Below are 23,299 nucleotides of genomic sequence, written 5' to 3' on the forward strand. Positions count from 1 at the left end.
GACCTGAGGCTGCGCCCCCCCGCCCCCCACCCCACGCCAGGTCTGGGTCTCTCGTTTTCAAGGAGCTAGCAGGTGGGCGGGGACTTGACTCTCGGTCCCACGGCGTGCCCCAGACTCTGACAAGAGGGAGATTTTCATATACATTTTACTAATTTTCTTTCATCTATGATACTTCTATTATAGAGAAAGGGGAAATAGCAATATTAAAATATTTCCTCTAATTAATTCCCTTTTAATGTGCATGAATTTCGTGCACCGGGCCACTAGTATTCAAATAAATACAGATATTTTTTCTCAGTTTAGGAATTTGTTCATTGGGTGTAATGATGAGCATGAACAAAATGCAAATGTATAGATCAAAGGAAGCTTCTCATTGCCTATTAGATAAGATTACCCCAAAGTCTGATAATAGCAACTCTACAACTAAAAGAAGTAAATAGGAACTATTCTTAAATCCTTTTGTAAACCTTGTTTAGAACAGAAAAATATTTTATTCACTTTAAGTAATACGTTCTATATTATTTGCAAGATCTAGGAGGAATCCCCAGCTAGTGTCTTACAGAATTGTAAAACAATGATGGCTGGGCTGATTATTGAGGCCACATTGAAGGAGAGGAAACTACAGCAAAGGGAGGAGAGGGGAAGGGCATGTGGTATCCGTAAATCGGAAAAACCTCGGTAGACTGGGAGTCAGGGGTTTAGGATTTCAATGTCCACTTCCCCATTAGCCAGCTTCATGGCTTAGAGAAAATTGCTTAGTTTTTCTGAACCTCAATTTCTTCATCTAAATTAAAAGGGCTTCAAATAAAATCCTTCCCTGCTCTTAAATTTAATGGAATTACACTCTACATTTTCTTCCAAAAACCAATCACAATATTTGTTTAGATTGACCCCAAAATCACTGATGAATCTTGAAGTATCTATAATAATAAAAGCTAATATGCAAATCAATTGAACAACTGAACAACAGAATGACCATCTGTACAACCTTCCAGACAACCATGCTATGACATGCACTGCCACCAGGCTAGCCAAGATGGGTGTGATGCGATTGGTCAGGGGGTCCACCATCACCCCACAATCACCCCACGATCATTCCACAATCGCCCCGCAGAGGGAGGCCCAGGCTACCCAGCCAGCAATGCTGCGGCAGGTGGGCGGGGCCTCCCTCTGTGGAACCATTGATCACGGAGCCCTGTGATTGACTGCCCCGCAGAGGGAGGCCCAGACCAGCCAAGCGATCGCACCCCACACCTGTCGCCTACAGAGAGAGGTGACTGGTGGCAGGGGAGGGGAGGCAGCTGCCAGCAGTCATGGGAAGAAAAGCCCTGGTAGGCCCTGATTGCCAGCCAGGCCTAGGGCCCCTACCCGAGGGGTCCCGGATTGCGAGAGGGCGCAGGTCGGGCTGAGGGACACCCCAATCCCGTGCACGAATTTCGTGCACCGGGCCTCTAGTCTTTTAATATCTTTGCCTTGTTTCTCCATTGGTAGACTACTGATTATTTCAGAGAGATATTGTGAGAAAGCAAAAGTTATACACATTCAGTTATACAAAGCCCTAGAGAGGGAGTCAATTAAATCTACAAATTAACTCCAAATTCCATTTTATTCTGGGATTTCCTATAACCAAACCTCAGTTGCTATCCCGCCATAAAAGTGATTTAGAACTATTGGATGTTCTTTAATTTTTCCTTCTAAGGTTGCCAGATTTACTGAATAAAAATATGGGACACCCCGTTAAATTTGAATTTCTGTTAATGAATATATTTTTTAAATAATTATTCAAAATTATGGCATAGAATAGACTTACACTAAAAAATTATTGTTTATCTAAAATTCAAATTTAACTGGGCACTCAATGTATCCCTATATTTTACCTAGCAACTCTCTATTTATCCTTACGTTTGTGGACACAGGCAATTCCTAAGTGATGTGTGTGTGATTATTAGCCTATCTCAGTGAAAAAGTTTAAAACAATGTTTCTGAATGATATTTGAATAGTCCTTGAATAATAAGTCTAGCCTATGTATCATTGCCGCTCTCTTCCTCTCCCCCTTCCCCACTTCAAGGATATCTTTTTTAAAAATATATATATTTTTATTGATTTTTTACAGAGAGGAAGGGAGAGGGATAAAGAGTCAGAAACACCGATGAGATAGAAACATCGATCAGCTGCCTCCTGCACACTTCCCACTGGGGATGTGCCCGCAACCAAGGTACATGCCCTTGACCGGAATCAAACCTGGGACCCTTGAGTCTGCAGGCCGACGCTCTATCCACTGAGCCAAACCGGTCAGGGCCAAGGATATCTTTTGTGGGGGAAAATAATGATATCTTTTGTGAGTACCTCAAAGTGTCATATCTGGAAATTTGCGTGAGACTGACTAGACTGTTCTATGGGAGAGATGAGAGTCAGAATGAGGGGGAAACAGGGGTTAATGGAACTTTAACAAGAAGTAATGGCATCAGCCCTTGTTTATCTGATCCTACGTGGGCCATGAGGCCAGATACACCATGAGCTAAAACTGGATTGGCACACGCACACAAACATTTGTACCTGAATGTCCACAGCAGCTTTATTCATAGTAGCCAAAGAATGGAAACAATCCAAATGTTCATGGAGAGATGAATGGATAAATAAGTGTGGCGCCGAAACCGGTTTGGCTCAGTGGACTATTATTCGGCCATAAAAAGAAACAATGGTACTCACGTATGCGACAACATGGATGAACCTTAAAAACATTATGCTAAGTAAGTAAAAGAGGCCAGACAGCCGAAGCCGGTTTGGCTCAGTCGATAGAGCGTCGGTCTGTGGACTGGGGGGTCCCAGGTTCGATTCCGGTCAAGGGCATATACATTGGTTGTGGGCACATCCCCGGTGGGGGGTGTGCAGGATGCAGCTGGTCGATGTTTCTCTCTCATAAATGTTTTTTCTGGCTCTCTCCCTCTCCCTTCCTCTCTGTAAAAAATCTTAAAAACATTATGCTAAGTAAGTAAAAGAGGCCAGACACAGAAAGCCACACATTGTATGACTCGGTTTACATAAAATGTGCAGAATAGATAAATCCATAGAGAAAAGAAGTAGATTAGCGGTTGTCAGGGACTGTGTGGGAGGGGATTGGAGAGTGACTGCTAATGCCTGTGTAGTTTTTCTTTAGTTTCTTGGGGGGTGATGAAACGTCCTAAAATTAGAGGATGGTGATGGTTGCACAGCTCTGTGACTATACAAAAATCCAACGAATTGTATACTTTAAAGGGTGACTTATGGCATGTGATTATAGCTCAGTATTTTTTTTTAAGTCAATGCATTAAAAAAAAAAAAAAAAAAAAAGGAAAGAAGATCCTGTTCATATGTAAATGGTCAGCTCTCAGGTGGTGCCACAGAAAAACCAAAGCCATTTCTAAGGAGCCAGGAATGTAAAAGGGCAGCTGCTGCGTGTGTGCCTTTCGTGCACAGAACGTTAACTAATGTTACTGTTCACTAAGCCTTTAAACATCTCCTTTAATTTTCCCAGTGCCTCTACAGAGTAGCTGTTATTATCCTCGGTCCTGAGAGAAAGGAAATGGACTTAGAGACAGAGTCGGTAAGGTGGAGACCAGGGTTCCAACCCAGGGCCATCTGATTCCAAAGCCCAGAATAGCCCCGGCTCACACCCTGTCCACAGAGAGACCAGTGATGACAAGGATTCTGAGCCAGCCCAGAAAAAGGGCTGGCAGGGCTGCCAACGGCCTGCTGCCACTCCTTCCTCTTCAAGGGTTCTTCCTCCCTCGTGGACCGCGTTTGTTTCTGTGCTGACCACATACATTCTCAGCCTTTCCGAACCTTACTGCACACATTGCTTTCTTGCTTTCGCTGCTGCTTGAAAATGTCCTCATCCCTATGCGTCTTGAACAAAAGGTGCCTGGATTCTCAGAGCCCAACAAAAGCTCCGTGTGGTATTTTGCTGGCAATCAATTTGCTCGCGTGCGGTGAGATGTGTCTCCCAGCCCCTGTTCCTTTCCTGGTGCTGCTGAGCCACATGGTAGAACACAAAGGCACCAATAGGCCTACGTCTTGGTACCCGGTTTGGCTTATAGGCCTGCCCCAATTCCCTCCTGAAGTGGATTATGGGGTGAGGCCTGAACTCCTCAGGGGCTTCTGAGGACATCTTTTCCTCCTCCTCCTCTCTCCTCAGCAGGAGGGAAGGCTGCTCACCCCTCCCTTTTTCTACAGAACTGCCTCCCTCCACTTCCATCCTTTCCCCCACTGCTGCCTTTCACGGAAGCTGCCAGGTTGCCATGCCAATAAGGTTCCCATGGTTACTAGGAAGAGCTGCTGCATTCCAACAGGCAGGGCCTACCCACGGAAGGAGAAAAGGAGACCAATACTGCCCCGGGGCGAAAGGGGACGGAGGGGGTGTCTCAGCCCAGGGAATGTTGGAGAACAGATCTTGTTTATCTTGGTGTCTCTAGGCTGGACCTTGGACCAAATCTCGCTGCCTCCTCTCAAGTTCTCTATTCCCTAAACCGGGAGAGAGGCGCCTGGCACCAGTTCAAATCCATTGTTTTGCCTGGTGTGGAGTCCAATAGGCACCACATTGTGAGGATCCTGTTAATATGTAAATACACCGATACATCTGGGCTCTTTGTCCAGCTTGAAAAATGGCAAAATGCAAAACATGCCCTGCTGTCTCCTCCACTGGATATCTTGTCTGAGAAACTGCTTTTCTCCTTATGGTGTCCCCCTGGATTGACGAGTCTAAGCCACATCACTCTTTAAAGAAAACACACAGGGTTTGTTTTCTCTCAAATATGAAGACATGTATTTTCATGTAAAATTCAGACGTAAAGAAAAAAATTTTAGTCATTCACAATTCCAAAATCAAAATATTTATTTTTTTATCCTCACCCCAAGATACTTTTCCACTGATTTTTCAGAGAAGAGTGGAAGAGAGAGGGAAAGACAGAGAGAAACATCGATAGGGGAGGAGCCTGCAACAGGGGTCTGTGCCCTTGACTGGAATCGAACCCGGGACCCTTCAGTCTGCAGGCTGATGCTCTATCCACTGAGCCAAACTGGCTAGGGCTATTTATTTCTTTTTAAAATACAGTTTTGGACCCTGAGACTCCGCCCCATCCAAGCTGAGCACAGAAGCTCTCCCAGCGGAGACACTGCTGATCCTCACAGCCAACTGGCTTGGAGATCAACTCCCGCCAGTGATACCAACAATCCCAACCACTCTGAACTCCAGTTTCTGGGGACACGCGGGGGACCCAGACGCCTACGGGAGGGACTCTCGGCCGGTCGGAGAGTGAGAGTGACTTTTCTGTCGTGAGCACCAAAGCCCTACTGTGTCTCCAGCACAGCAATTCTTCCGTTATATAGACAGCAGGCCCTCACAGCCAATTGGACCGGAGGTCAATTCCTCCCAGTGTACCAACAGCAATCAGGGCTTTTAACTTCACCAAGACTTTCCACTCAGCCCACAAAGGGGAGTACCAAGAGCGACCACCTAGGGTGATTGGGGAAGCTGAGCTACCAGGCCCTATAGGTCACCGACCACACAAAGCCACTCCATCAACACAGGGAGGCAGCCAAAATGTGGAGACATCGGAGTATGTCACAAGTAGGAGAGATAGATGAAAGCAAACTAATGGACGACACAGTGTTCAGAACCATAGTTATAAGGTTACTCAAGAATCTTCTAAAAACCGCTGAGGAACTTGAAGAGACCTTCAAGGACCTAAATGAGAATACTAAAAAAATGGAAAAGGACCAGTCAGAAATTACGCATACACTGTCTGAAATAAAGAATATACAGAGTAGACCACTGCACCCGAAGAGTCAAACCAAAGAGCTGGAATATGAGGAAGAAAAAAACACCCAACCAGAGAGGCAGAAAGAAAGAAGAATCCAAAAGTGTGAGGATAGCATAAGGAGCCTCCAGGATGGCTTTAAGCGTACCAATATCCGAATTTTTGGGGTGCCAGAAGAGAGAGAGCAAGATACTGAAAACCTATTTGAAGAAATAATGACAGAAAACTTCCCCCACCTGGTGAAAGAAATGGACTTACAAGTTCAGGAAGCGCACAGAACTCCAAACAAGAGGAATCCAAAGAGGACCACACCAAGACACATCATAATTAAAATGCCAAGGGCAAAAGACAAAGAGAATCTTACAAGCAGCAAGAGAAAAACAGTTAATTACCTACAAGGGAGCACCCATACGACTGTCAGCTGATTTCTCAACAGAAACTATGCAGGCCAGACGGGAATGGCAAGAAATATTCAAAGTGATGAATAGCAAGAACCTACAACCAAGACTACTCTACCCAGCTAAGTTATCATTCAGAATTGAAGGGCAGATAAAGAGCTTCACAGATAAGAAAAAGCTAAAGGAGTTCATCACCACCAAACCAGTATTATATGAAATGCTGAAAGGTATTCTTTAAAAAGAGGAAAAAGAAGAAAAAAGTAAAGATAAAAATTATGAACAACAAACATCTATCAACAAGTGACTCTAAAAATCAAGTGAATTAAAAATCTGAGGAACAGAATAAACTGGTGAACATAATAGAATCAGAGGCATAGAATGGGAGTAGATTGATAATTCTCAGGGGGAAAGGGGTGTCTGTGTGGGGGGTATGGGAAGAGACTGGACAAAAATCATACACCTATGGATAAGGACAACGGGGGGGAGGGAACCGGGTGATGGGGAGATATGGGGGGAAAAAAGGAGAAACAATTGTAATAATCTGAACAATAAAGATTTATTTAAAAATAAATAAATAAATAAATAAAATAAAATACAGTTTTGGTTACTGGTTTGTCTCAGATAGTTGTAGCACTTCATTTTTGAAACACAATTTACTTTGTTCATATTTTGCTATAGTGAGTATTTTCTCTCTCTTTGTTTCTATCAATTGTCAAATAAAAAATGGCAATTTGCCAGCCGGTGTGGCTCAGTGGTTGAATATGAACCAGGAGGTCAGGGTTCAATTCTGGGTCAGGGCACATGCTCGGGTTGTGGGCTCGATCCCCAGTGTGGGGTGTGTAGGAGGCAGCCAATCAATGATTCTCTCTCATCATTGATGTTTCTAGGTCTCTCTCCCTCTCCCTTCCTCCTTGAAATCCTATATAATAAAAGGGTAATATGCAAATTGACCCTAATGGCAGAACGACTGGTTGCTATGATGTGCACTGACCACCAGGGGGCAGACGCTCAATACAGGAGCTGCCCCCTGGTGATCAGTGCACTTCCACAGGGGAAGCGCCACTCAGCCCCAGCTCATGGCTAGCCAGTGCAGTGGAGGTGGCAGCGCTAAGGATGTCCAACTAACAGCTTAGTCCCATTCCCCGAGCGGGACTAAGCCGTTAGTCGGACATCCCCTAAGGGCTCCCAGGCTGTCTGACTGCCAACATAGGACCAATCCCCTGGTGGACATCCCCCTAGAGGGCACGGGCTGGGCTGAGGGACCCCCACCCCCTGAGTGCATAAATTTTCGTGCACTGGGCCTCTAGTCAATAATAAAAATATATTAAAAAATAAAAAATAAATGGCAATTCCTCAAAAAAATATAGTTACCTCTGTGCCTGGAAGCAAGGCATAAACTTCTCTTTGAGGAACGTGCTCCTTCCCAATTACCAGGGGAGAAAAGTGATTTTTTTAAATATATATATTATATATATATATTGATTTTTTACAGAGAGGAAGAGAGGGAGAGTTAGAAACATCCATGAGAGAGAAACATCAATCAGCTGCCTCCTGCACACCCCCTACTGGGGATGTGCCCACAACCAAGGTTCATGCCCTTGACCAGAATCGAACCTGGGACCCTTGAGTCCACAAGCCGACACTCTATCCACTGAGCCAAACCGGTTAGGGCAGAAAAGTGATTCTTATCCTCAAAGATGGGGAGCGGATACCAAGATGAATTTGCATAAACAGACCTTATTAATGTAGTTCTTATATTCCATTAGTCCCCCATGTATTTTCTAGTCAACTCCCCACAATTTATTGTCCAGTGAAGCTCAAACTCTCTTTCCTTTGTTAAAAGGATATATAAGCCCCCAGAGCTAAATGCTACTTTAAGTTTTACTTCTTTTTTTCTTGTGAATTTCTGTGCACATAAATGCTAATAAAAGTTATGTGCTTTTTATACTGTTAATCTCTCTTTTGTCAGTTTAATCATAGGCTCCAGGTCCTGGATTTAAGAGAGTGAAGGAAAAGTTTTTCCTCCCTGATATATCCATGTTCATAGCAGCATAATTTACAATAGACAAGAGATGGAAACAACCTGACTGTCCATCAGTGGATGAATGGATAAACAAAATGTGATAGATCCATACAATAGAATACTACTGAGTCTTAAAAAGGAAGGAAATTCTGACACATGCTATAACATGGATGAACCTTGAAGACATTATGCTAAGGGAAATAAACCAGTCACAAAAAGACAAATACTACATGATTCCACTTACAGGAGGTATCCAGAGTAAATTCACAGAAACAGAAAGTGAAATGGTGGTTGCCAGGGGTTGGAGGGAGGAGGAAATGGGGAGTTGTTATTTAATGAGTACAGACTTTAATTACAAGATGAAAAAATTCTGGAGATTGGTTGCATAACAACATGAATATACTTAATACTATTGAATTATATCCCCTTAAAAATAGCTGAGATAGTAAGTTTTATGTGGTGTGGTTTTGTTTTGTTTTTTAATAGATTGATTTTTTAGAGATAGAGATGAAGGGAGAGAGAGAGAGAGAGAGATTTGTTCCACTTACTTATGCATTCATTGGTTGCTCCTTGTATATGCCCTGACTGGGAATTGAACCCACAATCTTGGTATATGGGGACGATACTCTAGCAACTGAGCAACCCAGCCAGGGTTATGTTATATGCGTTTTACTACAATTTAAAAAAACCCAAACAAACATAGAGTTACCAAATTATATATAAAAAACATATGGTAGGAATGTTCATATCATGTTATTCATAATAGCCAAAAAATAAAAACAAGCCAAAAGTCCATATACTGATGAATTATTTATCAAAATGTGGTATATTCATACAACAAAATATTATTTTTTTAAAATATTTTTTTATTAATTTCAGAGAGTAAGGGAGAGGGAGAGAGAGAGAAACATTAATGATGAGAGAGAAGTATTGATTGGCTGCCTCCTGTACGCCCCCTACTGGGGATCGAACCCACAACCCGGGCATGTGCCCTGACCAGGAATCAAACCATGATCTCCTGGTTCATAGGTCAAAGCTCAAACACTGAGCCACACTGGCCAGGTTGGAATACTGTCCTATATAATCAAAGGCTAATATGCAAATCAACCAAACAGCAGAAAGACCAGCAGAATGACCAGTCGCTATGACACGCACTGACCAACAGGGGGCAGACACTCAATGCAGGAGCCAGGTTCATGGCTGGCGAGCACAGTGGATGTGGCAGGAGCCTCTCCCGCCTCCGCAGCAGCGCTAAGGACCCCTCAGGGGGTCCCGGGCTGCAAGAGGGCACAGGCTGGGCTGAGGGAGCCCCCCCACCCAGTGCACGAATGTCATGCACCAGGCCTCTAGTTTAGCTATAAAAGGAATGAAGTGCTGATATATGCTATAACATGAATAAGCCTTGAAAACATTTGCTAAGTGAAAGAAGCCAGACACAAAAAGCTACATACTGTATACTAGTAATTCCATTAACATCAAAAGTTCAAAGTGGTCATCTATAGAGACAGAAAGATTAGTGTTTGCCTAGGGCTGGGAAAGAGAGGTGGCAATGGGCAGTGACAGCTAATGGGTATGGTTCATTTTTTGAGGCAAAAAAAAAAATGTTCTTTTAAATTAGAATGTGATAATGGTTGTAAACCATTGAGTTACATACTTTAAATGAGTGAAATGTGTGGTATGTGAAGTATATCTCAACAAAGCTGTTAAAAAATGAAAAAGTAAAAAAGTATTAAGGTCTTAGCAAATTGCTGAGTTCTAATAGATCTCATAGCTTAACGTGAAAAGTCAAACAAAGCAGTTCCCTCGGTCTGAATCTCTAGCGAAGGAGGAATTCTCTAAATTTTGTTCTAATTCCTGGGCTCAGCAGAATCAGTCCAAACCTCTATTTTTAAATCTGCCATCAATGTATTGCTTCTTTAATTCCTGGGTAAAGAGGGCTAATTTCCTAAGTGTTTGTTCATTGAGGGGGAAATCCCTAACATCATACCACTTTGTTTCAGGCAACTTATTTCTCTCTTTTGCTTTGATTTCATCATATCTAAAATGGTAACAATAATACTGTATTTTTCTGTGTATGAGACGCTATTTTTTTCTAAAATCATTAGACTGAAAATTGAGGGGTGTCTTATACATGGAAGTCAGCCAAGGAGGGAGCTGTGAGGGTGCTTAGCTGCACATACCTCGTCAAACAGGCTTCCTCCAATCACCAGCCTTATTGTTACTGACGTCAGCTGATGCCGTAATTGGAGGTGGAGGTGAAGAGTGCACAGATGCAACAGGGACTGGAGCATTCTGAGCCCATAAAGATGTAAAAAAATAAAAAGATAAATACTGGTAAGCAATTGTCTTACTCTGCAAAATTCAAACTGAATGTAATCAGCTATGCAAAAAGAGCATGGAAATAGAGCTGCAGAGAGACAATGTGGACCTCCTCCCACTGAGTGTATGATCAGACAGTGGAGAAAACAGGAAGAACAACTCCTTAAGATGCCAAAAAAGAAGAAGGCCTTAAGAGGAAAACCAGCAAAATGGGCAAACTTGGAGCAGAGGCTTAGACTTGGATTATGGAGCAACGCCAGAGTGGGCTTATGTGTGTCAACCAAGCTTATTCAATGTCAGGCAAGAATGTTTGCAAGCAAAATAAACATTGTTGATTTTACAGGAAAGGCAAAATGGTGCTTCAATTTCATGAGGAAAGAAGGGTTGGCCATGAGAACACAAACAAAGTTAGCTCAGAAAATGCCACCAGTTTATGAGGATGATCTCACATATATAGACAGTGACTCCTAGAAGACAGCAGTGATACAATAGAAGTTGAAGAAATTGATATGTCTGGAGCTAATAGTGATGAAGAAGAGAGCAGTGATGCAACAGGCTGAATAAAGTGATATGCTGCATGATATCATAGTACTGGTATGTAAACATCACCTGCAGTAATTACTAAATAAAAATGTGTTCTGTTTTATGTTTAAATTATTGATTTCTTAATTTTGGGTTGGAAAAGTGCGGGGCGTCTTATACACGGAAAATATCATTCCTGTTTGCTTGTGCAGGGGAAGAAAAAATTTTGTTCTACCCTGTTAGGTTCTTTTGACTGGTCTATTAAGTTGATATAACACAAATGAACAGGAGAAAAACAAATTGAATTTTGTATGTATGGGAGCCTCACATAGATGAGAGGTTCAAAGGTGGTCAGGAAATTGAGGCTTTTATGCCATCTCGAGCTAAGGAGAAGGGAGTAGGGGTCCGGTGTTTCAAAAGGAAGACAATTCACAGGAAGACAGGAGGAGCAGATGTTTGATATCTTTCCTCCCCTAGCATATTGCTGGTCATGTGGTTTAGACCACCTGACCTTTCATATCGTAGGTCACGTGGTTCAGATCCTCCCCTGACCTTTCCTTCCCTGGCATGTTGCTAGTCATGTGGTAGTCCCTCTTACAGGAAGAACAAGGGACCAGAGCACAGCCTCATGGGACTCCCATACAAGCCTTTGCATGGCCACTCCCTTAAGAATTAAACCCTCAGGACCACAGAGGCAGAGTTTTTGTCCAGGTAGAGGTAACAGCTAGGCTTCAGTTGTGTTTCAGCTCCAGACCCAGAAAAAAAAAATAAAAAAAAACGGCAAAACCAGATGAAGCACCACCTGCAATGACTAATGACCCCCACGCGAGCGCCAACCAATCAGTAGTGAGCACAACCCTGAAAGGACACACCTGGAAAGCTGATGAATATTCTATTGGGATCCTCCCCCGAAACCCCTAAAACTCCTGCCTTTGGAAAACAGATAAAACTGCTTAAGATGCCATAGCCGGTTTGGCTCAGTGGATAGAGTGTCAGCCTGCAGACTGAAAGGTCCCAGGTTCGATTCCAGTCAAGGGCACATGCCCAGGTTGCGGGCTCGATCCCCAGTGGGGGGCGTGCAGGAGGCAGCCAATCAATGTTTCTCTCATCATTGATGTTTCTATCTCTCTCTCTCCCTCTCCTTTCCTCTCTGAAATCAATAAAAATATATTTAAAAAAAAAACAACACTGCTTAAGATGAAGGACCCAGTGGGTGCTCTCTCTTTCTCTCTGGAGCACACCCACACCTTTTTCCACCCGCTTCTTCCCCCAAGGCACATACCTTTTGTGGATGAAAGGGACCACATGCTAACTTGACCAGCTCAGGGAAGGCCTGCATGGCGGTCTTGTAAACTCAGAGACCTAAAGTAACCACAAAGGATGGTCTGAAATGAAACTTTAACTAAAAACAGTTATGGTGGGTAGTTACATCCTAGGCTGGTATCTTCACTGACAAGGTCAACCTTTGCCTTAACTGAGCCTATCTGTCTTTTTGCATCTAAGACAACATACCCTTGAAATGTCAGGGTAACTTGTAACTTCTCCCTTTCTGGACCCCATGGGGGCACAACCTAATGTGCCTGGGCACCAGGACAGATACCACAAATTCCCTCATTGTTATTGTTATCATGTTAATTGTTGACTGCACCCACCTAAGTAAAAGAAGTATGTGTCTATCATTTTGCTTTTTATCCAATCCCAGAGGTCCCCCCCGCCCCCACTTTGCTTTCTCCCACCTTTCTAGTCTATCACCAATGGATTTCATGTAACCCACCCACGTCCCCTCCTTTGATTGCAATGTATAAAAATAGATGAAAGACCGCCATTCTCTGAAGCATTATTTCAATCCCTTGAGGTTCTGCTTCCCAGCAATAGTCGACAGTTTGACTCAAATACACTCACAAAAACTCTTTATAGGTTTGAATGTTTTTACGTTAACACTTTGCTTCCTTTCTCCGAAGCTCCAAGGGTTGTTGGGTTTTTTTTTTCCTCTGTAACTTGTTTCCTGAGTCCATGCAGCCAAGATGGCTCACTTTTTCTATCTCTGATGCTCTACATAAACTTTCACTTATATTTGAGTTCTTGGCTTTAAATTCTTTCTTAGCCAAATTCAGGAACCAGGGTCTAATATCTGGTGTTGTTCACCGTTAACACTCCAGCTCAGCCTATCTTGTCCATACTCCTTGTGATTGTCTCCAGTAATAGTTCTCTTCCTGTACCAGACCCTCTATCAATATACTTTTAAGCAGTTAAGAGGAAAGTAAAAGTGTTATGATCATTCATTAGTGAGTTATCTATACTAATAAAAGGGTAATATGCAAATTGGTCAGGACGCCCTCACAGTAACGACCGAACAGCAGGCTGCGTGAGGCGACCAGGCCGGCAAGGGGGTTAGTGAGGGACGAGCAAATGACTGAACAGCAGGCTGTGTGGGGCGACCAGGCTGGCAGGGGGGTTAGTGAGGGATGAGCAAACGACTGAACAGCAGCTGTGTGGGGTCACCAGGCCGGCAAGGGGGACAGTGAAGGGTGACCAGGCCGACAGGGGTAGCAGTTGGGGGTGACCAGGCCAGCAGGGGGTGCAATTGGGGGCGGCAAGGCCGGCAGGGGGGGTTAGTGAGGGGTGACCAGGCTGGCTGAGGTGGCAGTTGGGGGCAACCAGGCCGGCAAGGGGGTGGGGGCAGTGAGGGGCAACCAGTTCGGCAGAGGGGGGCAGTGAGGGGAAATCAGGCCAGCAGGGGGGGCAGTTGGGAGTGACCAGGCTGGTGGGGGGGGGGCAATTGGGGGCAACCAGGCCGGCAGGGGGGATAGTTAGGGGCAATCAGGCCGGCAGGCAGAGGTGGCTAGGGGTGATCAGGCTGGCGGGGGGGGGGGGGGCGCAGTTAGGGGTGATCAGGCAGGCAGGCAGGTGAGCAGTTAGGAGCCAATGGTCCCGGATTATGAGAGGAATGTCTGACTGCCGGTTTAGGCCCGGTCCCCAGGAGGATCCCGGATTGGAGAGGGTGCAGGCTGGGCTGAGGGGACCCCCCTCATGTGCACGAATTTTGTGCACCGGGCCTCTAGTTAATACATACTAGGAAAGCAGCAAAGGGGAGGCCAGACATTATAAGCATGGTCACCTGGGCAGCTTCACTAGGAAGCTTTGACTCATACGCCTCAGGGAACCGCCAGTCCATTCCTGCAAATCACTGGGGGAAGGGAAATGGACACCTGAGCAGTGAAGTTGGGTGATGTCGGGACGTGTTTGCCTATCATTCTAACCTGGGAATAAAGATCTTTGGATTGGCAAGGAGGATGGACCCCAATGCAAGCCCAGAAAAATTCGGGAATACATCATCCCCAGACAAAGGAATTCTCTCTCTCTCTCCTGTTCCTACTGCTTCACTCCTGCTTCCTTACATTTGCCTGTGCTCCCTCTGTCAGGGGCAAAGATAGAATACTGGGGACTAGCTATGGTTATGGGAAATATTAATCATGCTCTGTTAACCATGATTGGTTAAAGAAAGGACATTCTGACCTGGCTGGGAGTGGTGTGCCCCTGGGACCTGGTAGTCAGCCTTGGACCAGGGAGTCAACCTTGGACCTCGGAATTCGGTTCATTCTCATTCAAGAACTGCCTGTTATCATGGAAAGATTAACAACCTTGTTGCCCAAACAATGGAGTCCCACCGAAGCCCGAATATCCTATTTCCCCATGTAATCCTAGTCCTACCCTGTATAAGCACCTGGCTTATGGGGGGGCTGCAGAGCAGATTTTTGTGGGTGACCTGCTGCTCTCCCATGCTGCAGGCAGTGTCGGAATAAATGCTCATATGTGATTCAACCCTGTCTCTGCTTAATTGGCTCAAGTAGTGACAGGCAGCATGGACCCACTGATTGTCCGGTTACACCTCCATAGCCATGTGGCCCCACACACAATGGACTGCAGCTGGGAACACAAGCTAACTTGGCCAGATGCTGGACCGAACTGTGCTTCACTATGGAATGGAAGCTTTGGGTGTTGATCTTAGCCCTGCTGCAGACAAAATGGGACTTTTTCCATGGCCCCATGGAGGGAGATGGGACCCTGGAAACTCAGGGGCTTAATGCCACAGAAATAAAGCTCTCCACAATAGCTCAGTCTCCTGTGACGTGAGAATAAACAAGTAATCTTTTCTGTCAAAGAAGGGAGTTTAGGCAACTGCCATTTTGGCTGGGTGACTTGCAGCTCCCCTGGGGGCTGCCATTTTTAAATGGCAAAGGTCAAACCCTCCTTTAAATTAGCCAGTCACGCAAGAATGTGAGCCTAAGTTCTGACCAATCACGAGTGACAGACATGGGAGAGGCCAAGCGTCCCTGGGTACGGGTGAAGCCAGATCCTGGGTCCGGGTGAGGCCGTGCGCCCCTGGATCCATCCGGGTGAGGCTGGGTCCCAGGCCCGGGTGAGACCACGCGCCCCTTGGGTATGGGTGAGGCCACGTGCCCCTTAGTCCAGGTGACGCCGTGCCCCTGGGTTCGGCCGAGACCAAACCAGAGGGAGTCGGACCTCCATTACCACCATTTGTCCACCATCCAGAGCTGAGGGGTCAGTGCTGACATGTACACATAAGGAACTACTGGACATCGAAATTGGGTCTCAAAAGAACTGTTGGTCCAGGGGGAAGCTCGCTACAGATTGATTCATTTGCCTGTCAGCATAAATATTATTGCTCGTCTCACATTCAGTTCTTATTAGTATATATCTAGTGACATATGATCTCGTTCATCTAGAGGAAATGATGAACAACATAGACTGAGGAACAAGAACAGAACCAGAAGCAAGAAGGCATCGATCGGACTATCGGGCCTCAGAGGGAGGATAGGGGAGGGTAGGGGGAGGGTGGGGGGGAGGGGGAGAGTTCAACCAAAGGACCTGTATGCATGCATATAAGCCTATCCAACGGTTAAGTTCAACAGGGGATTGGGGCATGCGTGGGGAGAGGGGTGGGATGGGAATGGGGGGATGAGGACAAATATGTGACACCTTAATCAATAAAGAAATTTAAAAAAAAAAAAAAGATGTTAGTATACAAATAAAAATCCTCAATATTGAAAAAAAAAAAAAAAAAGAGTGACAGACAGCCCTAGCTGGTTTGACTCAGTGGATAGAGCATAAGCCTGCAGATTGAAGGGTCCCAGGGTTGATTCTGTTCAAGGGCACATGCCTGGTTTGTGAGCTCGATCCCCAGTGGGGGTCATGCAGGAGGCAGCTGACCAATGATTCCCTTTCATCCTTAATGTTTCTATCTCTCTTTCCCTCTCCCTTCCTCTCTGAAATCAATAAAGATATATTAAAAAAAAGAGGGAGGGGCAGATGATATATGTCAGACATAAAACCCTGAGTGGACCAGCCATTCAGTGTGCACACTGCCAGACCCTGTGTGCTTGCGTGCCCTCCTGCAGGAGTAAAGATATTTGCCTTGCTGTCTGGCTCCCAAGTATCCTTTGTGTTCTACCAGGGGCTTGCCTTATTTCTAACAGTGAGGGCCTTAGGAAATACTTTTCCCCATGGCACCCCAAGAAGCCCACTTCCACCACCAATAGGTGGGGACACCCCCACTAATAATAAAAGCTCTTTTTAAGTCTTTTAGGGCTTTGTCTTCAGCTCAAAATAATTCACATGCCTAAGTGGCACATTCTGGGGAGACTTGTTCTGAATCCCTTCACTTGCATAAGAAAAAGAGATTTACTGGGTGTCTCCAATGGAAAACCAGCCATTGTTTTGAGCCTATCCCTATGGATTATGTGTTTCTAGACTTCTGCTATTGACTTCCTTCTACCCTCTTAGGTTCTGTGCCAGGGCCTGAGAATTAAACTGACATAAGACAAATTAATAGGACAAAGCACAGAAAAATTTAAAATATTTCTATGTGCTCAGGTAAGTCTTCATAAGTAAAATAAAGATCTGAAAAGACAGGACCAAGAGCTTTTTTATTTTTAAACAAATAAATGATAAATTTGTGGAGGAGGTCCGGGTGAAGCCGGATCCTGGGTCCGGGAGAGGCCATGTGCCCCTGGATCCGGGTGAGGCTGGGTACCTGGTCCAGGTGAGGCCGCGCACACCTAGGTCCGGGTGAGGCCACGCACCCCTGGGTCTGGGAGAGGCCATGTGCCCCTGGGTCCGGGTGAGGCCTTGCGCCCCTGGGTACGGGTGAAGCCGGATCCTGGGTCCGGGTAAGGCCATGTGCCCCTGGATCCATCCGGGTGAGGCTGGGTCCCGGGTCCGGGTGAGGCCACGCGCCCCCTGGGTCTGGGTGAGGCCACGTGCCCCTGAGTCCGGGTGAAGCCGTGCCCCGGGGTCCGGCCGAGACCAAACCAGAGGGAGTCGGACCTCCGCTACCACCATTTGTCCACCATCCAGAGCTGAGGGGTCAGTGCTGACATGTACACATAAGGAACTGGTGGACATTGAAATTGGGTCTCAAAAGAACTGTTGGTCCAGAAAGAAACTCACTACAGACTGATTCATTTGCCTGTCAGCATAACTATTATTGCTCGTCTCACATTCAGTTCTTATAAGTATATCTCTAGTGACACATGATCTCGCTCATCTAGGGGAAATGATGAACAACATAGACTGATGAACAAGAACAGAACCAGAAACAAGGAGGCATCGATCGGACTATCGGGCCTCAGAGGGAGGATAGGGGAGGGAGGGGGGGAGGGGGGAGAGATCAACCAAAGGACTTGTGTGCATGCTTATGAGCCTACCCAATGGTTAAGTTCAACAGGGGGTTGGGGCATCCGTGGGGAGGGGTGTGGGATGGGAATGGGGGGATGAGGACAAATATGTGACACCTTAATTAATAAAGAAATTAAAAAAAAATTTGTGGAGGAATGATAAGACAGAGGAGCTTGAGGTAGGGGTGGTAAATTATGGGACAGTGACTAGGAACTATAGGGGGGGAAACTAATGGAAGAACAAGGTTATTTTAGCAAGTCTGTTTGTACAGATTCATCTCAGCCTCAAATCCCAGTCTCCAGTGATGAAAATATCCTTCCTGGTCCAGGGAGCACCTTTCTCATGAGAAATTCTGTGACCTGCTTTTAGGTAGCACTGCCTTCAGCTCAAAGTGATCAATATGCCAAAGCTGTGTATTTTGGGGTGGTACCTTCTGACCTACTTCATTGCCCTTGAGCTACTTATAAATAGTAAGTAACAAATAGAAAATGCAAAACAACTCTTGCCTATAGAAGAATTAAATGCAAATTAATTCTGTCAAGTGGAAATTCAATGGCTTTCCTCTCCCCTGAATCCTGGGAAAAGTCAGATTTCCATTCATCTGTAAATTCATTTTACATTCCTATGCTCATGTCAATTTGGAGTAACATTTTGGAGAAGTTTCTTTAACTTCTTCCTTGAACTGGTTATTACATTTTGCTGCCCCCCTCATTAATAATTAAAAATTTAACATGTTCTTTTTCTTTTTTTTTTTTAAGTCTATGTGAGAATCCTGTTTTATCTTTGTTAAAAAATTATCCCTTTAACTTTTCTGTTTCTGGTAAAACAAGGAGAAGCACGTCTAGTTGTGGGCTTTTTTTTTTTTTTTTAATATATTTTTATTGATTTTTTACTGAGAGAAAGGGAGAGGGAGGGAGAGTTAGAAACATTGATGAGAGAGAAACATCGATCAGCTGCCTCCTGTACACCCCCAGTGAGGATGTGCCCGCAACCAAGGTACATGCCCTTGACCTAAATCGAACCCATGACCCTTCAGTCCACAGGCCGATGCTCTATCCACTGAGCCAAACTGGTTAGGGCTAGTTGTGGGCTTTTAGCAGTGCAACACAAAACTGAGTGAAATGGAGAGAGTAAACATTTACTCTGTTAAAGATCTCACCAGACGTTTACTTTATTTTTCAGCTGTACCTCTGGTTATCACATCAAAAGAAATTTGGCTTTCAAATGTTAGGAAAGGATAGTCATAAAAGCTTGCATTTACTATGTACTTAATAGGTTCCAGTCACCATTATAAGCACTTTATTTGCATTATCCTTATGAGGCAAATACAGTACTAAAAACCAAAACCTTCCACTCCCATACTCAGTCTGAGCACTCAGTCCGTAGAGGAACGCACCAAGATGCAATATTTTGTTTTTTGGGTTTGTTTTTTTTTTCTCTTTTATTTTTTATTTTATTTTATTAATTAATTATTTATTTATTTATTTTTACCGGATGCAATATCACTCCAGCCACAAAGGCATCTGGGAAATGTTGGAATCTCAACTCTCTGTAGCCTCAGGCTTGCCTGAATACCCAGAAAACCAGAGCAGGCCGCCATGCCCCCGGGAAGAAAGTTAATGAATGTGTACAGTGTGCTCACTGCCTGATGTTCACCTGTCAATTTAGGAATGCATTGTTCTTTCTGGTCAGTCTAGGTGACCATCCACCATATGGTTTTACTATGAACGTCCTTAAAAAAGAGACCCTGTCCTGGTAGGGGTTTGGATTCCTCCAGGCCCAACCACCACTGGGAACAAACATGCCCTGCCCATGTTTGTAAGTTTCTCCTATTAAAGCTCCTAGGGATTTGCCAAAACCAATTTGGCTCAGTGGCTAGAGCGTCAGCCTGCGGACTGAAAGGTCCCAGGTTCGATTCTGGTCAAGGGCATGTACCTTGGGTGTGGGCACATCCCCGGTAGGGGGTGTGCAGGAGGCAGCTGGTATCTCTCATCAATGTTTCTAGCTTTCTCTCCCTTCCTCTCTGTAAAATCAATAAAATATATTTTTTAAAAAAATAATAAATAAAGCTCTTAGGAATTTGAATAAGGCTAAATGTCAGTTCTTCCAAACTGATCCTGAATTTAGAATTTTGGGGCTTTCCCCCAATGCTTCCCTTACTATTTATAATCACAAGACTACTATTTCAATGTCTCCATTACCATTGCTTTACTTTTCCTGGACTGTCCTGCCCAAACAAATGGTTTGATTGTACATTATAGGACTTTCCCATCAATTTTTCAGTGGAAAACATTAATAGTCTGTACACACAATTCTTGGAATCATACTGACTAGGAAGAGAAGTAGCTGACATTGATGTAGACTGCTTTTGCCTAACACACTAAATCAAGACTTCCTACTGAAGGAGAATATAGGGGGTAGCCTGGCGGGTGGGTGGAAAGGGGGCTAGCAATCTGAATCTGTGCCAGTAACCAGTATCCTACTGCACATTCTTGTTAGCCTATAATTAAGTCACTACCCTTGCCTTAGGCAATAATCTGTTTTCCTAAATACTCCCAGTTTACAAGGGCCATAAACCCAGAATTTAACAGCTTAGCCAGAGGGGAGGTTACTGGCACCACCCACATCAGGCCTTTAGCTGTAATCTTACTTCCCCATTCTAATTTAGGTAGGGTGGCAAAAGCCCGGAAGTTAGGAAACAAAGGATTTTAGAAATATATATAAGGAGTAATCTCATTGTATAAGATGTTCAGGCTTTGGATCTTCAAATACCCTAAGCCAGCAGCACTGCTTTGAATAAAGGTTTCTTCCCCCCACCCCACCCCCCCCCCACCCCACCCCACCTGAATCTGAGTACTCCTTGTCTATTTTCTGGTTGCCTGGTAAAATTCTGCAACACTACATTATCTAAACATTAGATCTTTTTTTGTCTTCTTTCTTTTCTTTACTCTGGAATTGCCCTGGAAAGATAATGCCTTCGTCCATATCTCCCAGGTCATTGCTAAGTTGGGTAACCTCTGGAATTTAGAACAACTTTTTTATTTCTAGCTAGCAGAAAACCTAACTGACCCCTACTTTGAATGGGCAACTGTGCTCTGATAGGACTTATCCTTGTCTGCAGTGTTTATCATTATTCTCCTTGGGCCTATGAATGTCTAGATGGCTGGCACACAGCTGGACAATGACTTTGATCATCTGATGGTGCTCAAAACTTCTAGAAAAACCTACCAGGAGTCATTCATGATTCAGGCATCACTTCCTTTGGCAGGACCATAATATGTTCCTGGTTAGGAATAGATACAAATGGGAATATGATCAGAAACCCCTTTTTAATTCTTGGAGACATTACCATTACAGATTTTGTTGCTAAGGCATTATCTGTCCAGATCTTTAGACTCTATGACTAAAGTTGTTCTTGATAATAGAATAGTCTTGGTTATCTTTAGCTGAGCAAGGAGCTATCTGTGCCATGGCCACCACCATCTGTTTTACCTGGATCAACACTTTGGGGGCAGTTGAAACTCAGTTATAAGAGATCACTTAGCAAGATATTTGGCTTAAAAGGATGACTTCTTCAAGGGGTCTTTCTTTGTTTGGGTTTTGGGGACTATGGAGGCTTTTATTTAGCTCCAGATGGTTACTGTCATTTGGCCATGCATGAAATATTTTACGATGATCAAGGTGTTTAAAAGGCCAGAACAGAATTTTCATGTGAAATCTAATTTTTAAAATGTTGGAAAAACTTAAGTCCAAACAAAACATTTCTGCATGCTGGATTCAGCCAGAGAGTGCTATTTTCTGGCTTCTACATTAAAATATTTGAATCATGAAACAAAAACCAAAAACATTTGAATCATGAAAAAAATGAGATCATATTTGTGTTTCAGAAATTAAGGGGGAGATGCAATAGAGTAGAAAGTAGTGTAACCGGACAATAAATGGGTCCGGGCTGCCTGTCACTAATTGAGCCAATGAAGCAGAGGCAGGGTTGAATCATATATGAGTGTTTATTCCAATACTGCCGGCAGTGTGGGAGAGCAGCGGGTCACCCACAAAAATCTGCTCTGCAGCCCCCATCAGCCAGCTGCTTATATAGGGTCGGACAAGGATTACATGGGGAAGTAGGAGGCTGGGGTGGGACTCCATCATTTGGGCAACAAGGTTGTTAATCTTTCCATGATAATAGGCAGGTTTTTGTTTTGTTTTGTTTTGTTTTTTAAACACATCTTATTGATTTTTTACAGAGAGGAAAGGAGGTGGATAGAAAGTTAGAAACATGATGAGAGACAGGCATCGATCAGCTCCCTCCTGCACACCTCCTACTGGGGATGTGCCCACAACCAAGGCACGTGCCCTTGACTGGAATTGAACCCGGAACCTTTCAGTCCGCAGGCTGACGCTCTATCCACCAAACCAGCATAATAGGCAGTTCTTTTTTTTTTTTTATTCCAATACTGCCGGCAGTATGGAAGAGCAGCAGGTCATCCACAAAAATCTGCTCTCGGCAGTTCTTAAGTGAGAATAGTTCCAAGGTTGACTCCCAGGTCCTAGGGGCGTACAACTCCTAGCCAGGTTAGAATTCCCTCCCCTCCCCTCCCCTCCCTTCCCTTCTCCTCCCCTCCCTTCCCCTCCCTTCCCCTCCCCTCCCCTCCCCCTCTCCTCCCCTCCCCTCCCCTCCCCCTCCCCTCCCCTCCCCTCCCCTCCCCCTCCCCTCCCCTCCCCTCCCCTCCCTTACCCATATATATTTTTTAATATATTTTTATTGATTTCAGAGAGGAAGGAAGAGGGAGAAAGAGATAGAAACATCCATGATGAGAGAGAATCATGGATCTGCTGCCTCCTGCAAGTCCCCGGCTGGGGATCGAGCCCACAACCCGGGCTTGTGCCCTTGACCTGGAATCGAACCTGGGACCTTTCAGTTCGCAGACTGACGCTCTATCCACTGAGCTGAACCGGCTAGGGCAGAATGTCCTTTCTTTAATCAACACAAGACAATCATGGTTAACAGAGCATGCTTAATATTTCCCATAAAAACAGCTAGTCCCCAATATTGTATTTTTGCCCCTAACAGAACACAAAAAATTATGAATTGAGGTTTGAATGTGAATGAATTGATTCTCTTATTTATGTCCTTCGGCTCTAGACCTCAGTAAGCCCAAAAGAAACTTTCTTTATTTTCCTATTAATATGCTTTTATTGATTTTAGAAAGAAATAAAGGGAGAGGGAGAAAGTGGGAGAGAAACATCTCTCCGTTGCCTCCCATATGCACCCAGGTGACCTTTTGGTGCACAAGATGATGATGCTTAACCAACTGAGCCACACCGGCCAGGGCTAAAACTGTTTCCTAAATTTACAGAGATTCAGTTTATTTTCATTGTCAGGTCTCATCACAAGAAGAAAATTTATAACTATGTATGGTGATACATGTTAACTGTAGTGATATGTACAAATTTCACAATATGTACAAATTTTGAATCATTATGTTGTATACCTAAAACTAATAGTATAATGATATATTTCAATATATCTAATAAGAAAGGT

At 44.4% G+C, this 23,299-nt stretch overlaps 1 protein-coding gene across 4 annotated transcripts in view; it reads right to left on the bottom strand.

Annotated features, from left to right (window-relative positions):
• Window positions 1–23,299, bottom strand: part of FEZ1 (fasciculation and elongation protein zeta 1) — a 124,366-nt gene that overhangs the window by 54,287 nt on the left and 46,780 nt on the right. For all 4 annotated transcript variants that reach the window (XM_054712763.1, XM_054712762.1, XM_054712764.1 and 1 more), the window contains one exon: window positions 12,341–12,420. The gene's annotated coding sequence lies outside the window, so the exon portion shown is untranslated. The remainder of the gene's footprint in view (window positions 1–12,340; window positions 12,421–23,299) is intronic.

This window comes from Eptesicus fuscus, chromosome 23 (genome assembly GCF_027574615.1).
Source record: "Eptesicus fuscus isolate TK198812 chromosome 23, DD_ASM_mEF_20220401, whole genome shotgun sequence".
NCBI lineage: Eukaryota > Metazoa > Chordata > Mammalia > Chiroptera > Vespertilionidae > Eptesicus > Eptesicus fuscus.